We start from the raw sequence: 22,568 nt of genomic DNA, 5'->3' as shown, positions 1-22,568 counted from the left end.
TATACAAAAGTGGAATTATCTACTCTGCCATAATCTACGGAACAGCTGGTTTTATTTCGCGATGTTGGAGTTTGTTCTATAATGAAAGTGGTTTAGGTTTGTTTACATAGAAACAAACAACCATTATGGTAATGTAAGCAAGTTACTACATCTAAATATTGTACTTATATGTATTTGATAAGTCAAAAGTTTAGGCAAAAACTATAGAATAAGTTAGGAGAATAAGTAATCTTTTTGATCTAATAATTTTATTACAACCCAACAAGTAAAACCGTTATTTTAAACATTTGAATTTATTCTCATTGAAACATAATTCACATTCGTCGTCGGGAAAATGATCATAAATGCTAAAACTTAAACATTTTTTGCACCAAAAAAAAAAATTAAAGTACAATAAGCTCTTTACATATTATATGGGAACTATATCCTACCTAATGTAATTTACTAAAGTAATAGGTATTTAATAAAGTAATAAGTATATGACAATATCTGGCTTGATCAGAAGTAACTTACTAATTCAAATATTTTTGGCTTGATTGTGGGGAAGCTTTCAGTGATATATTGTCCTTTGGTTTTCACAATCTTTTTCTAGCTGTAAAAAATAAAAAAAAACCTAAGTAAATATTATACAAAAGTAATTAAACTAAAGCAGACAAAAAATTCAAAAAAATTGAACTCACCAGAAGATATCCTTTGGGTTTTTTAAGAGCCGCATATTCATTGTATTGAGGTATTGGAGCTATAGTTAACTATTTTGCAGCAATTAGCTTCGTCTCTGTAGAGTCTTGCCACCTTAGTTCTACGGCTGTCCATGGCTGTTTTTGAGCCCTAATAGTTTGTCTTCTGCATCTTGCTCTTCTATAATAGTTTGAATTAAAATGATGATGAAAAGTTTTTAATGTAAATTTGAATCTGCCTTGTAGGTGCTGAGGCGGCGCTTCAACAGACACGTTCGTCACTCGACTATGATTTGATAGAAATGGCTGACTTTGCGGGCTACGCAGCCAATTCCTTGTTTCATTTTTATCAAGTTACTCGGTCAAAAATAGTATTCGCTCCATTGTTAATTGCCGAGCTGTGCTTATCTCCCAATAGATAAGTTACTTGTTTGTTTTTAAGTAAGAAACACGGTTATATGCATCATAGAAAGTTATTTAATTTTAGCCAAATAATATTATGTCTAAATTTAAATGATTTACTTGTCATTCAATCATTATGTAAGCTTGTTTATTTTTAACCGAACTCTGTGTAAATAGTAGCCAACTATGGTTAAGTCTAAAATTAAATAACTTGCTTATCATTAAATAATAACGTAAGCTTGTCTATTTTGAACCTAATTCGGTAAAGGTAATATTGACCGAGTCGGTAATTTTGAAATAAATAAGTACTTTTTTAATAATAGCCAAGAATATTTAGCAATACTTGCTTGTATAATACTAGCAAAGCTTTAATGCATATTTTAAATATGTCTTAATTGAATGCAGCAGAATAATTTTTAACCGAGCTAAATTGGTACTTTGCTAAAGAAAATTTTTCTCAGTGTCCCCTTGTCCCTTTTTCACCTCACGTTCATGGTGTGAGGTATAATTGAGGGCAAAGCGTACACGTTAATTTAACGACAAGATCAATAGGGTATTTTTCGCCATTTTCCCGTAAATTTGTTCCCTTCGGAAAGCAGGGGTAATGATGCTTGTTTAATTTAATATCTCACGACATATGTATTTTCACTGAACATGTCGTTATATCAAAAAGTAATTGTAATTTATAGTCTTTAGTATTGACTGAAGTTAGTTTGTATCTTGCCCCGAGACTTCTTGTAAAGTCCAAAGTTCAAGTTGCATCTGTGTAGTCTGTAAAGTATTATCAAAATTGGTTTTTAACCAAAACATGGACTAATATCGTAACTTTATCCGGATTGCAATATTATTTACTCTGCCTTCAACGTATGATTTTCCGTCGATATCAATCCAATCAGCTTTTACTAAACTTGTGTCCTATGCGGGCTCGTCCGCCTAATTCATCTTCAACTCTTTCTAAGAAGATAAACACAAAGTTTATCCATATCTTAGCTATCAGTGACACGTACCTCTTACTAGAAACCGCCTTACAGACATTGTAGAATACTCAAGCAATTGTATACCTTATAAGACATTACCACAGAGTCCCAATTTGCTCAACTTGATACTCCGTAAAGACCAATTTTATTTTGAACCTTATGGACTATCAGTTTAAGGTATACATTGGGTTATAGGTTAAAAAAATCTTAATATCTTTTAGACCAGTAGTGGATGATGTACCTAATGTATTGCTTCGAGAAGTTTCTGCGAAATGCGGGCCTTTAGGAGATCAAAAAATATTTCATGAGTATTTTTCTTTCAACGATTTTATGTAATTTAATTTCAGTATTTTATATCATTTCGGATTTAAACTTGAAAGTTAAAATGAAATCGGAATATTTTTTCGTTTCCTTTTAGCCTAAAATTATAAAAAAACTCTATATGACAATAGACGGGTATGCTAGTTATGCCTTCATAACACCTTGAAACTGTATTCAATCTTTTCTTTTGTCGTATAAGCTGCTTGAAAACGAATGTTAAGAAAGTGTCTTTTTATAAGAAACGGGGTCACTATTTCATAAGTTTTAGGAAAATTTGGTGTAAAGGCTGATTACTTTAAACTCCACGATGCGGAAATGCAACAATCGAATCTCGATACAGACGTCTCTCCAGCTTCTCAACAAGCAATGTATATAATGAACCGTTCAAATGAAATCATATCGTTGATTGCACCGAGTGCATCGCAACAATGGCGTCCGACGAGGGGCGAATTGCTACAACAATTACCAACCACCTGGGCCGTTGCTAATCGACCGATAGAATTAAATGAACGGCCCGCACTAATTGGCCGGTAAGACAAAGGGGCAAACAGACGCCTTTGAGGACGATGTCTAGTGACACTCGAGGCGTACGGCTGCATTCCACGTCCACCTACATTGCTGATTCAATCGAAATATCGAATTGTAAGACGAGTGCACGCTATGTATTGCTTTTGAACGACTCGGAATTAATTTGCTTGGATACTTGCTTGGTTACCGTACCAAGGAAAACGATAACGGTGTGTGATTGAATTTCTTCTTGAAAATTGAAGATCTATAAACTCGTCGAAGTTGAATGAAACCTCGATTCGATTCCATTTATTTCTGATTCAAAATAAGTAAGTGCAGTGAAAGAGAAGAATTAATTATTTCGTTATTAAAGATAATATGATGATAAAAAAGCGCTTCTGAAATTAAATGTACTTCAATATTATGAATATATTTGTATGAGTTTGCAATCACAGTTATTTGGTTACGTTTTGCCGTGATGGTTTTCACATTTAGCTAACATTATGTTAACGAGATTGTACACCAAGCTGTTACACCAAGATGTAAGCAACAACCCAAACATGATATCTAAATCAACAAACTCTAAGATCACATACTAAATCTGTGAAAGCAATTGAAAAATGTGGAAACCGCAATGTTATTACAATATCGCAACATCAATAGAGACGTGCGGACGTGTGGAGTGTGTCGTTAGGTGTCAGAGAGCGCCGTAACGAGCCCCTACAGCTACCTCTTTATATCGACACTAGTGTACATGTATAATGATATATCGTACTAACTGCGAATAGTGTTAACAATTAATTGACCTTTCAACTGGTGTATTAATTGTTGAAATACTTCTGGGCTTTCATGCTGGTAAAAAGTATGATTATTTAAGACTAGCTGCTCCGCGCGGTTTCACCCCCGTGGCTCCACTCCTGTTGGTCGTAGCGTGATGATATATAGCCTATAACCTTCCTCGATAAATGGGCTATCTAACACCGAAAGAATTTTTCAAATCGGACCAGTTGTTCCCGAGATTAGCGCGTTCAAACAAACAAACAAACTCTTCAGCTTTATAATATTAGTATACTTTCAAATACGTGTGAAGGAAACTTTAGAAATATTGTTATGCTACATAGTTCAAATTTAAAAATAAAATGTGGCTGATAAAAAACAGAATAAGTTAAAGAAACGAAATTGATATTTCATTTTAATTTACAAATTATTTATAAACTGCATCGTGAGAAGCGATTTTATTAGAATTTATTAGCGAAATAGAAAAATGTTTTAATATCAATATTGATACCAAAATGCCATCTACAAATACCGACAAATTTCATTACCTGACCCTCACTACGCAGGCTCATTAATCAGCAGATAGGAGCGATTATCTAGGAAAACGTCAAAACAAATCTATCCACCTTTGACGGTAGTCACAAAAACCTCTGCGCCCGGAAGCCGCGGTGTAGCCCTAATGTAGATCCATTGATTAATTGCCTTTATAGCTATTAAGGCTCAGCTACGATGCGGTCCCGGTGTTTATGGAGTTGATGCTGATGTTATAGAGAGGGTAATTTTGGTTGTGGGTCTATGAAAATACGAATACAGCGATTCAAAATCTAGTTGAATAAATAAAATAAGATTTTGAATAATGATTTAGAAAAAAAATGGAACAGAATTATTTAAAAAGTGACTGTCTGCTAGTCTACGCTATTAGTCTACGCGTACGCTACAGCCTACAGCTGAACTGAATTTGAAGAATTCTTCACTTAAAGATAGGAGATTAAAAGTAGTAACATAGGATGTTTTGATTTGAAAATACAATTGGGATTCGTAGCAAAATAAAAATTATTTAAATAAGACCAAGTCACATACGTCCAATGGTTTTCAATGATTCACAATATCTACATACAAACAAGTTTTAATCGGCTTCAGATAAAATACCCACATAGAAATATGTACAGTATAAATATTGATAGTACTCATTAATTGGAAAAATGTTAAGCGTATTGATGTTTTGCCATGTGGAGGATGATATAAACTGTTATAGTGTATTTGATTTTTTCGTTAATGAAATTCTCTAGAGTTCTAGATTAATAGTTTGCGTGGTTGTGTTTACGATTTTATTCTGGTAAATCAAAATCAATGAACAAATCCTTCAATTGAAATGGAACCTATAATCCATTTCAATTGAAGGATTTGTTCAACAATTTTACCATTACCAGTTTTATGTTTATAAGCCAAGTTATAAATTCTTGCCACTCAATTCGGTCGTTACCATTTTGCGTGATAGACCAGTCAAACAAGAAGTCTGAAGACAAGAACAGCCCCATTTATGATATCAAATAAGTTGGTTTAATATGTACCAGTTATTGCACAAAGCGAACATTTCTATTAATGTAATACGACATCACATAACATCTCGTCACGTGTCGTCTGTATCTCAAAATAGAAACAAAATCAAAGACAATACTAATAAAATGAAATGTTCACATTAAATATAATGAAGTCATAATGAAGTGGCGAAATTGAAACGTATCTGTGAACGCCGGCTTACGGGGGGTGTGGGAGTCGGCACGGTCAAAGAGTCCTTTGATGTTTGCCGCCGGCTTAATGCACCGCCCGCGGTCCCGCTCCGCTCATCATTAGCAATTTCCCCATAATTTGTTATCTTTACCGCTATTTATTTGTACAATTTCACGCCAGAAACGTTCGCACCTTGCCGTCAGCTTTAGACGTCCTCCCGCCAGCTACGGCCACAGTAATACGTTGACTTATGAATGGGATTCGTATTCAATTAATTCGCAGCGGTGCTTTTGAATAGCTTTAAAATCCGTAACGAGGTTTGTTAGCAACTGTTTCCTTTGGCTCGTTTACTATTTACTACGAAGAAGTTAAATGTGGCAATGTGGATAATTATGCCGAGAAGAACCGAGAAGGTATAATTTACTTAACCAGTTGTAACTTTACCTGAGCCCATTGTTTTTCAGGTAAACGTAATAAAACCAGTTTGTGAAACAGATGATCATAATTACGTTTCTGAGTTGTGAAGTCTGTATAATTACTTCGTTTGATATCAAAAATGTTGACCCTATAGCTCTTGAAATTCAAGTCAAAAATGTATTTGTACCTTTTAACCCAAAGGTAATATTTGCGCGACCGCGCGTCGATAGAACGGAGATTTAATTTGGTGAATATCGCTGAAACATATATTTAATTTGTCGCGATACAAACGGTGAATGAACAAAGGGAGATCAATGAGAGCTCGCGAAAGGCGTGAAGCGTCTCGTTGGGATCAAAGGCGCTCGGAGACTCGCCGCACCTACTTAGGGCTGGCACTGGCTGGCATAAATATTGTGACGTGTGCCGCTTTTATGTGCTATGGATGTTTTATAAAAAATAGGCACAACAACGGAAAATATTTTTTTTTTTAATGGATTATATACCATGAATAAAATTAAATTGGAATGATTGACAACATGACATCAATATCGAAGAAAAGATCGAGCAATGCGGAATCGTGTATGCAGATAGTTGTTTTCGTACTATCACCCATGCGTCTATTGTCCCAGCTTTGAAGTTTTTAGTATTCGTATACCTATTCTAACTAATTGAATTTGAAATTAAAAGTATAGATTTTAAAAATGTGATAGTGACACAATATGTATTGAAAATTTAATACTATTAGCATGAACTCTCTTTTCATATGAATAGACAATACAGACGATTCGATTGACAACGTTCATTGTAAACTATCGAATCTAAAATTAACTTACCGACAGCCCTAACAACAAGTGTAGGCGGTGTCATTGAAATCGCACTTTGGCACGTATGCAAAGTGTAATGGCTCTATCACGCCGACATGGTGTTTAGACAATAAAAATATAAAGTTTGCAGGGCTGTGCCACCACTCTTATGGTCCTGGAGGGGTTACTTTCGGTGCTTTTGAACACCTCCGTATAATTGGTGTTACATGACATTTAGAGAGGTTCAAGATTACGCTGACTGTGGCACTGGGAGGGGGTGCTGTGTTTTATCTTTTTTTACTATCTAGAACCGATATTACTGGTGTGATTTGAGTGTGTATTTTTATCTAATTATCTAATTGAATATTTTCACAAAATATTTTCCAATTTAATAAGCCATTGCCTATTTGTACTAATTTATGCGAAATTGTTCACTTGTGGTAAACATCAATTTTGCTGATTCTTTTTTCTTTACATAGATGAAATCATAGACTAACCTATCGAGCCTAGCGTCTATGTTAGAATTACGAAATGAGTAAACAAACTGCAAAACAATACGATCCCGCAACGTCACAGTAGAATAGCGCAGTACAGTGAGCGACTTGACCTAAAGTCTTTTAAATGTAAATTTTTGTCTCGTCAAAGACAACAATCACAGAGGAATCGGTACTGACGATATGAGCCAGGAGACGCTGCTAGTAAAGTTAGCGTCATTTTAACGTAGGGGAATTCAAGCATCAGATATAATCCAAAAAGAAACAGACAGAATGAAGGAATTTGTTAAATTTAAAATGAGAATTGCAACTAACATTTTGGCTTTAAGGAGAAATTTCGGCAAATTTATTAAAGTGTGACGACTAAGCTAGATGTTTTCATCATTTGTTTATTTAATTCGTTTCATTTTTGACTTCAATATGACCTCCCACCAGGGATAGTGATCAAATATTGTTAGCTTTGTAATTTTGAATAGATGAATGCAATTGAAATGCTGTTCCAAATACAAAGAAAGCTTAGATTTACAAAGTAGTCAGACTTTACTTTTTTGATAATGTAGTGAAGTAATTATTACTATAAAATGAAGGTATACTTAAAAGTTCTCGTCAAACGAACTGCATAACTATATCAATTGTACATCGTCACACAGAAGTGAAGAAACTTTAAGCAGCTCTCGAGCGTCCGCGTCGGCGGCGTCAAAGGCTCGCGGAGATCATAACGATTGTGGGTGTTCGCGATTTGCGTCGACTGACTTGGTGCTGTGCGACTAGGAGCCTCAATGGTGTGAGGTATTAAATACGTGATGGAGGAAGTAACATCGATTTATATGTCAACATTTATAGTAATTAGTCAGAAAGAATTATGTACTAGATACACGTTTTCTATTTTTTCATTCTTGCGTAACAGCATTTTCAATCACTTTTCAATAGATTTTCTGTATTTTAGTCAAATCCTAATAACTTTCAGGGAAAAAAAATGTTTGAACCTTCAAGATTTCGTCTATGAATTCGATTTTAGGGTTTGGCCAAAATTACCCTTTTTCACGTGTGTAAGCAAAGTTACTGGCAGAATCACTGTACCTATTTAAAAGATTATTTAACTGTTAGAAATGTACATCATTTAAAGAACATATACAGTACATCATCATCAGTATTAACTAAAGTTCAAACCATGATTAACCAGGCGAAATAGGGGCATGTAATAAATTCAACAAACAGTAACATATGATGTCAGTCGCGTCGTCGCTGTCAAATCGCACCACAATATTTATCGGCGGAATCGCCGCTACAAAGCGACTCGGGAAACACTTGAATGTGGTCCAGGATGAGAGCTGAAGCGTTATCTATTTTATTTAGACTTTGTTGGCGTGAATAACATGACTATTGTGTATGAAAATGGTGATAATCCATATAATGCCTCTTTACGTAACTTCGTTTTTTTTTTTTTTAAATGAAGTGATTACTTTAACTATTGTTGTTTATATTTGACGTAGCTTTATCCCATCTAAATTTGTACACCGAATTATTACAACTAATTCATCAATGCTTCGTAGATTGTATCCACTACAGTAAATGAATTCAAGTTTTATTCTAGTGTTGCCCAAATTCAGTCTTGGTCTTGTTCTTGCGTTCTTGCAAGACCAAGACCAAGAACAAGACCGCGTATTTTTAGCAAGACCAAGACCAAGACTGACCGTGCAAGACTTGAGCAAGAACAAGACATAGCCTGCAAGACTCTTGCGTCTTGCAGCTAGGACTTAGCGCTATTTCACTGAGTAGTTAGGTCTATCAGTTCAGTGTATACTTGTATAGGTAGGTACCTACGCTTAGGAATTCTATGAGACGCAAGAAACTGTATCAAAGAATATGAAAAACTGGACCTATGCGCATTACGACTAATACCATAAACATAGCGAATAAAAAAATATCTATTAAAATCAAACTGAGTGCATGCATAGTTATGTTTTAACCATCGGCACTTTGATAATGCGGCATCAAAGGTTTTGTACTTACTTCTCAAAGAAATTTGCCGCTTTTCGGAAGTACATGGTTATGATACACGCGCCGGCGGCTTCTTTTGAAATCTAAAACAATCGTTGCCGCCAAGCCGAAATCATAACATTTGACACTATTTGATTGCCGCCATAGGGCGTAGGTATACTCATGCAAAATAATTTCGAATTTTTTTAAGAGTAGGTACCTACAGGTGTTCCAAAGAATAAATAAGTTTCAGAGTGCTTAGAATGAAAATGAATACATTAAACTGATCACGCAAGTAGTAGGTATTATGATTAGGATAAAATGGTAAGGATAGGTAGTAGATGTCATATTAATTCATTCTAGTAAGTAAGCATATATTATAATTGTAATTAATTTGTTTTCTTTACATGTTTTAGCAAATGTAAGCTTATAAATCATAAATGTTTATTAAGAAACAGTTCCTTCGATGGAAAACGACATATAGGTCAGTTGATTTTTCGAATTTCTTATCAAATCTTCAGTTATTTATTAATCTTTACTATGGCTATGTTAATTCAAGCTCACAATGTTCCAATTCTAATACGTTTTTCTAAGATTTAAAGTAAACTTTAATAAATAGTAATAGACTAATAGGTAATTGCAAGACTTGCAAGACTCTTGCTGCAAGACCAAGACCAAGACCAAGACTGAGAGCGCAAGACCAGGTGTATTGGCGCAAGACCAAGACCAAGACTGGCTAAGTCTCGTCTTGTTCTTGCATTTGGGCAACACTCTTTTATTCTCTTCTTTTGAAGCAATATTCCAATTTCCAAGCGATCCACCACTAAGTTTATCTAATCGTCTGCCATCTCTCGTGACTCGCACCTACAGTCTGCCCATTGTTGACTGGCTCTATCACCAGATTTCTTTCCGTATTCTTTGACGCGAGCTGTTTGCCGAGATATAGGATGAGGTGAATCTCCGACAGTGTTGTTACAATCGATACTCCCTTCCCCTATCGACAACTGTGTTTGTTATAATGCATTTGATTTTAGAACTGTTATAATAAATAATTTAATGACTTAAGTCAGTTAGTATGTGAGTCTTTAATAAAATTTGATACTTTTGCATTTTTAAAGACCTGCGGTGAGGAAATATTATAACATACTAGCGGTCCGCCCCGGCTTCGCCCGTGGTACATATTAACGTTTTCTCTACATAAGAACCATCCTCGTACTTCAAGGAATATAATAAAAAAAGAATTATCGAAATCGGTTCAGCCGTTCTCGAGTTATGGAATTACAACGAAAAGTGGCATTGATTTTTATATATTAGATATGGATTTATGCCGTCTCAAAATTAGAAAAGTAATGTGAATGTGAAAACATTAATCGGAATTCGGATTAAATACTATATTTTTACTATATACACTAGTAAAGATAAGGGCTGAAGCTTGTGTTTAATAAAATAGAGTAGCCCTTCCCAGAATAGTCTCAATCTAGACATCTTGGCGTTAGTCTCAACAAGGTTCCGACTTTGAGATAACAATCTTTATGCGTCTATTGGTGTCGAAGATGATCTTGACTAGACTAGAGCTCTTATGATACTTGACCAGGTTTCTGATATAGTCTTTACCCTTCATTCTATATTCGATGAAAAAATTATTGTTCTCCGAAGTGTTCGTTTGGTTTAAATTTGAGTATTCGAGTACTTTAAACTTGACAATTCATTTTTGAATTATATCTACTGATTTATTGATTTATTTATACGCATTGGGTCGTCTTGTCGCTTGATACTTGTACAAAGTGATAACGATCTGTGGAACCGGTTGGCACAGCAATTGCCTAGCAGTAAGCTTGACAGATTTGCCAAAGAATGTACTCAAATATCATTTCTGATGTTGTACAGGAATAATTGAAACATTTGCTTATAGATTAGAGGTGGGTACATTTAATTTTACCGTTTCGTTGATAAGTGGATATTCCCATCGCATTATGAGACTTCTCATCCACCCAAAACACTTATCGGGCCACGATAGAAGTTAGCGGTTGAGTGCATTAGCGAGGCACCGTGAGTTCGTGGTCCGTTGACAATGCAATTAAGTTAATTCAGCTGAGCGACGAGTGACGGCGATTATTAAAGCAATTATAAACAAACCGAAGCGAACGGCGAACTGCGTCACGAACTATCCCCCTCTTGATATTGTTACCTGAGTGGCTTCGCTTTGTCCTGGTACTGGGGCGATAGTTTGACGCAGGATCTGAAGGTTTCTACTTGAATGAGATCGTCCTTTTTATAATTTATTCATTGAGTAATTTGCTATTTTACTGCGCAGATATCGACGTGATTACTTCACGATTGTACCGTTTGTGCTACATGAATGGTTAGATGTATAAAATACATAATTAATCTGTGCAGAAATAATGGAAAATTATTGCAAAAATTTGAATAATTCATTTTTGTATTAAACTCTATATTAGAGTATATGAATCCCAGGGAGAACCCAAAAGCACGTTTAATTGCAAGATTGGCTTAACTCGAAAAGAAGAAAACGATCAATTATATAAAAAAAGTATTTTTCAATTGAAGTAACGCAAGCTTATTCGGCACCGGAGATTCAATAAAGTTAATTCGGTCGAGCGCCGAGTGACAACAATTAGAGCAATTATAATGGGCCCTCTTCACAATGGGCAGCGTTGGCCCAACAAATAATCGTCGATGTTTGCCATCCCGTTGATTACGAATAAACATCAACCACGACGACCTATCATAGACATTTAGGCTCTATACAATATCGTGATTGACTCTGCTCGCCCACCGCGGACCATTGTGAACAAGAACCATAAACAAGCGGCGTTCGACCCACTGCATTATCTGCGTTTAGCTGTTGATCTATATTGTCAGTTTATTGAGACCCGACTGCTTCATTTGCCCTATAGGTCGGTGTCAATTCAAAGCAATATTCACTAGAAAATTTCTCTGAATAATTGCAACCGGTCACTAATATAACCATTGTCCACTAGATATAATAAACACTTACATAAATAAATAAATTGATAAATAAGCATTAAATTACAAACAAAATCTACAGAATTATGAACACTGTAGAAGATAAATTATAAGATTTACAATTTTAGTATTTCTTACAATATTTGTGAAAAGTTCTAAAACTTTTCCAATTGCTATACTTCCAAACTCCACAGAATGCTTCTACTGATACCATATGTATAATTCCATAAGTAATTACCAGTTCTGTTTCTACCCAACTCCAAAGTCCAATCGTTTTGTAGTATTGTTCGCCAATTGACTAAAATCCCATTTTATAATCCTGGAAAATTCAGACAGGAGTTATAATTACGAGAATAACTTCTATTAGACTTTGTGTTACATCTGGATCAACGTGGTTTTTATATTGATTTTTCTTGCTCTATTGGTATAGTAAGTAGTTATTTTATAAACAATTCCATTAATGTATTGGATTGTACAGAATCGAACAAAGTAATTATAAAGACAAAAGGACTGAATATTCGTATGGCTTTATTTGTGCCAGTAATGACTTTTACCAAGAATTTAATTATAATTTAGACCTAGAAATGTTTGTTCTATATTCGTCCCCGAGCTGCAGTAACTTGAAACGGGTATCGAGTAAAAGAAAATTAATAAAAGCGATGAGTCTTTTGTCTATGTTCCACAATCAGTTCTTTGTGTTGAGATTCCGTTAGATCTCCGATATCACCAATTTTCGCGGGGTGTAGGGTTGTCATTGAATGGAATTAAAATCGAAAATTGGTCTACGGCCAGGGTCTGTGTGGTACATGATACTCTGTGCCATCAGCACGTGCCTACAAATCATTGCGGGTAATTGTATACGAGGGGTACTTTTTGTAAACATCGGGTATTATGTTTACCTATTACATTGGTTTCTTTTCTCACCTATATCACAATATAAAATGACGTGCGAATTGAAACTTGCTACACGTGTAGATTACCTACAGGCTACAGACCGCATAATTAAGGTCACAATATCACTTATGAAAATATTTTATACTTTTTCGAAAAAATATATTTCCCGAGCTCCAGTGTTTTTATACTTGACCGATATCAGCATAATATTATAATGTTTCATAGTAAACACGGTGCACATAAAATCATTAATTATTGTCGCTCAAGTTTATTAACAGCTCGGTCACAAGTCACAACCCTGGCGCTGTTGTTCTATCCGCCTCAAAGGAGAATTTATTATTTAAAGCGAAAGTTATTGAGTTTCGCTAAGGTTAAGTGAGCCTTTTGACTTGCTTCTATGAAGTGAGGTGAGGTACTGAGGTGTCGAGTTGCTCTTATATGATCACTCACAGCGTCTGCAAATTACCTGCATATTGTGTTACCTTTGAAGACACGCTTCGATTTCCTTTGCGATGATTGTATTAGCTCCCAAATCTTATGGTTCTCGTATTTTGTGTGTCAATTTTTGGTTTAATTAAGATTGATTCAAACTTTTTTGTGCTTGCTTATTTATTTGCGCTTTATATTGACTCTAACCAAGTTCCACGTGAACAATATGCAAAATTTAAAGATTGATAAAATTTGCCAAACGAAACTTGTTTGTGGGGAAGCAGTACAACACCATGTCTAGTTTTATAAACAGACAAAACAAATAGCAAAGTTTATTTAGGTATTACGTGTCAAGTAAATTTCATAGAATAAAACAATAAACGAACTTTTTTTTCTAATTGTGTTAGTTTTGGAAATAACTGTGAAAATTGAAGCAATATACCGTCAAATTGAAATCACAACGACGATTTTAAATATTTATATCTAAATCGCATTTGATTCCGCAGAAATTGCCGGGAGATTGAATGTTTCCAGCAATTTAACTTTAAAATGTCGTAATGTGAAGAATACGGCCGGTGGATATATATTATTCCGTGGATGCATTATGTAGATTGCGGAGGTATCGGAGCGAGCCTGCGCCAAACCGAATTTATCGCATTCGCTATTCACTCCGCGGTAACATCTGCCTGCCGACGTTGGAATGGAAAAATGTGAATACGCCCGGTGGGGATAACGCCGTGCTGAAGTTTTAGGCGCTCTAATCGCATCTTTGCTAAAAGCATAGTTAGTGTTTTGATATAACAAAAAATAATTATTTTCATCTTTCTGGCTTTGTTCTAGATACTGCTTTCCGAATCGGTGGTAAATGTTAAAAATATGTATTGACGTTTCAAAAGTGCTTCTCGAAGAAGTCTAATTGAATAAATAAATGTTTGAGTTTGAGTTTGAGTTTGTTCCTGTTGGATGTAATTATTTGATCTGATTCGTAAAATTGTATGTAAAGTACGCGTGCGTAAGTGTCAATTCTAAAAAGTATCTTATTTATAATTAATACTGTGGGAAAATTTCTTTGTAAAACGGTAAAAGTTTTCATCGAACATTACGGATCTTTAAACCTTAGTTTCAACTACATAATATCTATAAATGGCAAAGTATACGGAGTTTATGAGTGAATAATGATTTTGTAATTTTATGATAAATAACTCCATTAGTAAAAATCAAGCAAGTTTCATAACTTTTTGTAACTTGTAATAGATCGTAATTCGTAACCAATTTTTCAGTTGCATCCACCTCCGACTCGCTCCATCGCGATCGGCGCGATCGCTCAGAGAATTTACTTAGCATCGAGTGCGCGTTCCCGCCCAAATTACTATTTCAATCTGAGTCCTTATCGAGCCCAATTCCGACGCGGGACAATCTGTTCCAGAACCTTCTGTTGCCTTAATTGGTGGCAGATCATGGAATTGAAAGAATTTCTCAGAACACGCAATGTAGCCGGCACTCGGCAGTGGACTCGTGTTATTTAGTTTGTATCTAACTTAATTCAAGGATAATTTGAAAGAGAAATATATGAGGGTAGTTTTTGATCAAATAAATGTATTTAAATTACGATGATCTTTATCAGTGAACAGTCTGAAACTAAAAATGCAAATATGTAAATAGTTAGTTGTTGAAGTTAACAATTCTTATAAATGATGTTTTACTATGAAAGTGTAAATTCTATTTTCTTAACAAAAAATAAATGTCGAAGGTGAGCAATCTAAAAGCTTTTTATAATTTTCAATATCTTCTACATGAAAAGTTTGTCAGAGTTTAATTAAGGTATCCTTATTTTTATTGAAATATAAAGTCATAAGACTTCAGTATTAAATTTTAAATAGGTACCAACACAAAACTGAAAATTGACTAGCTCTCGTTATTTTTTTTACAAAATCCAATATACCCGCATAATATTTTCAAATAAATGAGAACTGCTATTGCTTTTCAACGAATGCAGACTACAAATACGTGCATACGTTTATTTAAGCTCCGTTTCCCCACAGAGGTTCTAAGCTTTATTTAAAAACGAAGACTGTTCTTATTACACGGAGCCTGTGATAACTCGACTAGAATCGCTATGGCCCCTTTGAGCACAAACACTTTGCTTAGCAACTAATGGCACTTACATTTGTTGCATAACAAACGCTTTGAAGCGCTGCCGATAGCTTGCCACGTAATTGGATTTAGTTATTGTCGGCCATTGTTTATAGAGGTGCATCATTTACATGAATTAAGTAGCGCACTGCTGGAATTTGGTGAATATGTTTAGGTAAAATAGCTTTTCTAGATTTCGGTGAAAGATCATATGAATTTTGGGTTCTATCGTTTAGAGATCACATAATTACTAGTTTTATTAATTGCTCATAACATTTACTTTGTTAAAAAACACAATACAATCAACGTGATGACGTGTACATTTTTTGGTTTGGTATTCCTACATGTTTTTCATATAGATGTTTGATAAAAGGTATGCTATTTATAAAGTAATTGCCGGAACTAATAAATTTTCACCCTTTTCGCACCACGTGAGGCAGCAATAAACGCGATCTTTGACAAATCGCCGTGCAAAGTTTTAATTTGGCTCGTGTGCTCGATAATAATAGTGCGTCAAAGGGAAGCGGAGTAATAAAACGGTGTGGAGTGTTTATCTCGTATCGCCCATCGCTGTGCGCAAACAACGCGACTGCAAACTGCGTGACTGCCTGCCTGAATGGACACCCCGTCAAAGTAATATCAACAATGTATTTACATAACCACCCGAATTGGATAAAGAACGAATTGTCGTTCCGCGGCCGAGCACGCGCTGGCCGTTAACGTCTCGGTGGTCAGAGGGCAGGGAGCAGAGCGCGCTCGCTAATCTCAAAGAGACATCTCAAAGTGAAGCGTGCAAATTCGAGGTCGAGGGAACAATATGACTGCAGGTGGACCGGCCCCGCGCGGGCGAGGAGTCGCGTCAAAGGGGAGCTCGCGATACCATACAAAAGCCCTAATGAGACAAACCCGTCGCGTAATCGAGGCGACGGAAAAAGATGAGACCCGAGAGGTACGAGGCAAATTTTAATAATTGTCAAAGCGGCGGCGCCGATCAAACGCTGGGCGGCCACCCCCGCCCACCGCGCCCCGCACCTGTGACGTGTGCTCACCGCGGCTCTCATTAGCGCCGATCTAATGCAACTTCGAACCGCCGCGACGTCTAATTAAACTTAAACAGAATTTCAATTTTACGACTGAAATTTTAATACGCAAAGCCGTGGCCGCGTCGCCCCAAAGGAGGCGCGTTCAAAGGGAACGGCGTACACGTTTTCGCAGATATTAAATGTGTTGACAATTTAATTTTTCATTTCCTCGAGGCGGGGGGGAGGCGAGCGCGGGGCGCCTCTCCTTTGACGTCGTGATATTGTCTTTGTGCGGCGCGTGGGGTGGGGCGGGCCGCCGCCGACGGAGACTTTGTCGCAATACAATGTGTATCAATAAAACTTAGGATTGGCTTTTAGTGGTTGCACTTACGCTTTGTGAGGCGGCGCGCTCACCCTTTGACACGGCGCGTGTGTGGGTGTGTCGCCACGGCCGCGCGTGTGTGCGTGTGTGCGACACACAGTAATAATGCAGGACGAGACGGTTTGGCGCCGACGGACGATAGCTTGCGAATCTTAAGATTGTCACACGTTTCTCTTTTGTATGTAGGGTTTGTTTAATTGAATAAATTTAGGGATAGGTTAATAGAACATGTATTGTCTATTTATAAGCTTTTTGTTTATCCTATTATTGTATATTATAAATCAAATGAACCTTTGTTTGTAAAAATTTGGGTCATATTACGTTTCAGATTATTGTGTGTGAAGATTGATCTTTGCCTGAAAGAAACTTAAACTTAAAAATTATATCTGTAATCAGACACTTATATACCTAAGTTAGATGATAGTAAAGCGACATTTGCTTTGCCCTTTGCCCGTTCGCGGAGCGGGTTACAGTAGCAGGAGTTGGTTACGACCGAGGCTGCAGCGAGCGCCGCCGGCGGGTGATCATTTCATACCGCATGCAACCGATACTTTATTGGAAAACTTGTTTCGTTCCGAATATATTACGTTTCGTATTTGTGTTTCCGCATGCGGGAGCTTGTACGTTATGAAGCTTCGTAAGATACGGCTTAATGAATGTGGAATGTGCGACGAGTGCACTTTACAAGTGTGTGCAGTGTGTGTGTGTGTGTGTGTGATAGAGCCGAGTGTATGTGTGCATTACAGTATTATGTAAGTCGTGTAAGGTCGTATTTAATAATATTTGGGTATCTGGAATAATAAGGAATTTTCAGGTATATTTTAATTTAATGTAGCTATTTTATACTCATGTAAATCATACCTCATCAATTGGGTATAACAACGAACATGTATATAACACAAAGCACACTGCTAAAGTAGATTAGTGTTGTTAAAGTAATAAAAATGAAAAAAATGTATTGGAATCAAATCTAATCGAATACCAATCAGATCAAGTCAAATCAAATACAAATCAAATTAGGTACTTATAACTACCAAGGTATTAGAAATTATGCTAAGCTACAAGTCTGGTAATAGTTGTCTGATTATACATTTGGACTCAAACTGAACTATGAGGAAACTAGTAATAATCAAATTATTAATGTATTTAAAACATCGTTTAGAACATATCAAAAGCAAATGAAAATGAAAATGAAAATGAAAAATCTTTATTGAAAAAGATACACAAGCTAAATAAGACAAATCTGTTTCTTTATTCCTGATGTTACAAGCGTTTCTTGTCGTTGAATGTCAGGGGCCAATTTACTTACGGTTTACGGTTGTACCTACATCAACATACCTAGTTGTGTATAAGAAAAAAAATAAAGAAAGGTACTAAATTATTCATGTGGAGATGTTTTTTTTGAAACTTACTGACTGATTGAGTATTAATGATAAATAATGAATTATGTATTTTTCTAAATTGTCATCCAAATATGTAATAGGAAGGTTTGTTATTTGTAATTAACCTAAAAAATATTTTTGCCTGCTCTGCTTGCCACCTTAGAAAAACTGCATATTATGTAGGTATATACTATCGCGAGGCTCTTGATTTAATGTCCTTACGGGGCACAAATGGTCTGGCAGGGCACAGAAGGCTGGTCACGTTCTGGAAGCGAAAATAGATCAGTCAAAGGAATGTAAAATACATCTGCCCACAAGAGAACACGGGACCTTTCAATTTCAAACAAATCACTTCTCTTTAGCAGAACCAATTCCACAATAGGACATATTCTATAAGACATAGTTTGTATCATATTTTTAAAGGAAATGATCTCTCCATTCGCAATAGACATAATATAAACTGCGCTCATCGCGAGCACGCTTCACCTTCACAAAGTGTCTTTGATGTATCAAAGAGTCGTGCAACTGTTTGACGCGACTAAAAAATATTCAAGCTTTATCCTTTGACTGTGACCGCGAAACGGACATACTCGACTTGCGGCCGGTGAAACGGTGCTTGATAATGCTCTGTGACGGGCTGGACTTCGTTTTGCACGAGATCTCGTTGCTATCGATGGAGTATGCATAGTAGTGGTGGAATTCTGTCGATCTGATATGTTTTTGCTCTGTAAAGATTGCTCTATCTTCTGTTTTAGTGCTGCTTGATTGAATCTTTACCCACTTTTATTTAAATAACAACAAGGAATAGTGCTGGGCCCACATTCAGGGAAATGTAAGTCGAGTATGGGCCGCACCATAGTGCATCTGTCACTTGAAAGTTGAATGTGAAAGTACCTGAGCCGAACCTTTATCGGTCGTAACTCGGGTTACCATAAAAATATCCACGTTTTTGTAATAAAATTACCTGTTTTGAAAGGACGATACTACTGAGATTAAGGCACAGGCCGAAGTAGTTAGTTGACGGACGATCAAAGAGAGTGTTCGACCAATGGGGCAGATTGAAAGCGTTATGCCCCGCCCCTTTTTAAGGCCACGTGCGTCGCGCGCATGCTTCTAGGCAAATCTCGCCAGTTAGTCCTCAGCTATGCTTAGAGGTTGACGTCGTTGTCGTATGATTCCAAGAATTTTACGAAACGCAAACTTCGCGCGAGTATCGTAAACTTTTCCGTGTTTAAAATCATAGGGTAAATCGATCGTTCCCGGTTCAATTATTGTTGTGTATCGAGTGTTTGTGTGTTTCATGTGTATTTATAATTGATTATCTTGGATTGTACGCGTTCGGAGTTATCGCCGGCAGGTATTAAAAATCTGAACTTTAAAATTTCGGTTTAAACTTTTGAAGAGTTTTTGCCGAGTTAACTGCGAGGGTATCGACGGTATGAGGCATTGTTTAAGGCCTGTAGGGCCCTCGTGTCAAATGTTTATTAGAGTCGCCCCTTTATGTTTTCGCTGGTAACTTGTCGCCTATTGTTGTATGTTTGTTTGCTTGCTGTGAATATATTGTTTCAAACTTTTAATGGCTCTTGCCCCTTGTCTGTGTTGTTTTAGTTTTTGTTAATATTAAATAGCTGTTAGGCTTTGATTGGCTAATGTGTATTTTGTGCTGCTTTTATATGAAGTGTGTAGTTTAATAGGGTAGTAAATAAGCTAAGAACGTTCAGTCTTTTGTTCGTATTCGATTTGCTTTCAAAGAAAAGACTTCAACGCGTCTCTTAAGTGCTTTGTTTAGTTTGAGTTGACGAGCGAATTAGCCCTGATGGTGTCCGATATCAAAGCTTATCATGTTTAAAATAAAACTCGATTGATTCGTTTCATGCATGTATTTTTCATTTTATTTGGATTTGTTTTAAATGTCCCTTTTTTGTTTTTAATTTTGTCAAAGCGCTTATTATCTAACACGTTTCATTATTACATTGATAAAAAAATCGTACAATTAAAATTTGTAAGTTTTCTGAATATCTTTATGACATTCGACTGTTTAACTGTTATTACACATATGAAAAAAGTATCCATAAGTTAAATACACCAAAACGTGTAGCAAGTAAAAACCACTTTTCATAATTATAGAGCCTTCCAAATTAGCCGTATTCATAACAGTTTACTTGAAACTAGTGCATCAAGGAAAGCGGCTTAAATAAACCCAAGATATAACTTAAACAAACATAAATAAAAGCGTAAGGCGCTTTCCGTTTAAGGAGGTGGCCAAACGTTAATTTGTTATCGGATATTTTCCGGTGTAATGAATGTCGTATACATGATGATAATAAATAATAAATATTTAGGGACAATTTTCACACACAGCACGATCTGATCCCATACTAACCAGATGGCTGATAAACATACATATATATATATATATATATAATTTTAAATAAATACTTATATAGACAATTGACACCCAGACACAGAACAAACATCTATGTTCATCACACATATATTTGCCCCGGTGGGAACCGAACCCACGACCAGTACCTTGAAAGGCAGGGCCACTACCAACCAAGCCAACCGGCCAGTCAAATATAACTCAATTGGCAATCAATATTCATAAACTTTCAAAATTGCATAGATCTTTGGAATATCATTTAAGTCAAATAATGTAAAGTTTATATTCCGCTAATACGATACTTAACATACCTACCTACTACTTTTTTAAAATTAGGATGGACGGACCTTATTCAATCATTCTGGAACGACTAAACAGATTTGGATTTAATTTAGCACTAATTTTTAAGGTAGATTATAATTAACACAATCCCAAGCACAACCGTGTAAAGCCGTGAACTAAAAATTAATAAGTTCTGCCAAGTTCAGTGATTTAACTAATTACTTACGTTTAGTTAAATCTTATCCTTTCTGTCTCACGTCTTTGTCACCACTCTTTTTATTCAGTAACTCATGTGTTATTCTGATTCCTTAGCTTAAAAGATCAACTAAACTACTTCACAACAAACTGAAATTATTGTTTTTTGATTAAATAATTAAATTATGAAAGTTAAAAGTTCTAAATTAAGCCGTTATACTTTCTATATTTATCCTACATAATCAATTAATAAAAACTCATAACCTATATTAACTGTCTACTGCCTCCATCCTCCATTTAAATTATTAAGTCTTAAATTATGAAAGTAGTATCCAAGAGCGTATTCCTGTACATACTTTTTTAATTAATAATGTAGAAAGTAAAGATTTCACAAAGTTAAATTCGTAGAAACGTATCCGACACGGAGCATACAAATGGGCATCTCAACGCAAACCTACATTTCATTAAGCCGCTGTAAAGTTGAAAAATCATTCGCACAGCACTCGGCATAATCCCGACACATTAGCGTACCTCTGCAGCGCTCGCTTTAAAGCTTGAATAAAATATGTCATTAGCTACATTATCGCATTACTGTCCGTCGCATTAAAAAACCCCTGAAAGCGTAATGCTAAAAGGGTGCGCAGGCGCCTTTGGGCTCTGAGGCCGAGTCGCTAATTTCCTAAGTCGCAGATAAGGTGCGGAGGTGTCTTTGATGTGCCGGCCCTCTGACTCCGCGATGAGAGCTTTCAATGAAAGGATTTTTTTCATCTCCTTTCCCTTTGTACTTAATTTAAATTTCGTTTATACCGATGCGCCGTTCCCTTTTCCACTGTGTTTTCTCTTTTACTTTGTCGCGATTGTCCTCCTCAATTTGTTATGTTCGTTCGTTTTGTAATTAAATTTAGTGTTCGTAAGCTGTCTTTTTAATATTATCTTTTTCTCGTAAGACGCTACCTACCGGAGTAATTGCAATTTGGATATTGGGGTAATTTGTGTGAACTGCCTTGCTTTGTACGAATTAGGGATTTTAAAGATTCACTCAATTCGAAATTTGATTCGTAAAAACATGGGAATAACTAATTGCTTTTGAATTAAATAATAATTACCAAATTGGAACAATTAATAAAATATTGAAAAATGTTACATACGTTAGGTAAAATAAATAATACTAAATGCTCTACGACTATGCTCTCCGGCGGAACAGTTGCGCGAACACGAAATTGAAAATAACATTCAAAGCGTTGCAAAGTTTGTTTAAAAATAAGCTTATAGATATGTTTTACACGTAAGCAGTAAGCAGAAACACGGCAGCTATGAGCTAATTTTCGCAATGAGCCACTCTATAATGCGAGTGCACTCGTTAGTGTACCAGCCGTCTGGTCCTATGCATGC

General features: G+C 35.9%; 1 protein-coding gene and 1 long non-coding RNA gene across 3 annotated transcripts in view; one reads left to right on the top strand and one right to left on the bottom strand.

Annotated features, from left to right (window-relative positions):
• Window positions 1–22,568, top strand: part of LOC123695809 (axin) — an 84,434-nt gene that overhangs the window by 4,887 nt on the left and 56,979 nt on the right. The gene's annotated exons all lie outside the window — the stretch shown is intronic.
• LOC123695810 lies at window positions 263–1,535 on the bottom strand. The gene is made up of 2 exons (XR_006751980.1): window positions 681–1,535; window positions 263–592 (listed from the first exon to the last, which is right to left on the bottom strand). It is a non-coding gene; the product is annotated as an uncharacterized LOC123695810 (long non-coding RNA).

This window comes from Colias croceus, chromosome 11 (genome assembly GCF_905220415.1).
Source record: "Colias croceus chromosome 11, ilColCroc2.1".
Classification (NCBI taxonomy): Eukaryota; Metazoa; Arthropoda; class Insecta; order Lepidoptera; family Pieridae; genus Colias; species Colias croceus.
This window is presented reverse-complemented; position numbering and strand designations above follow the sequence as displayed.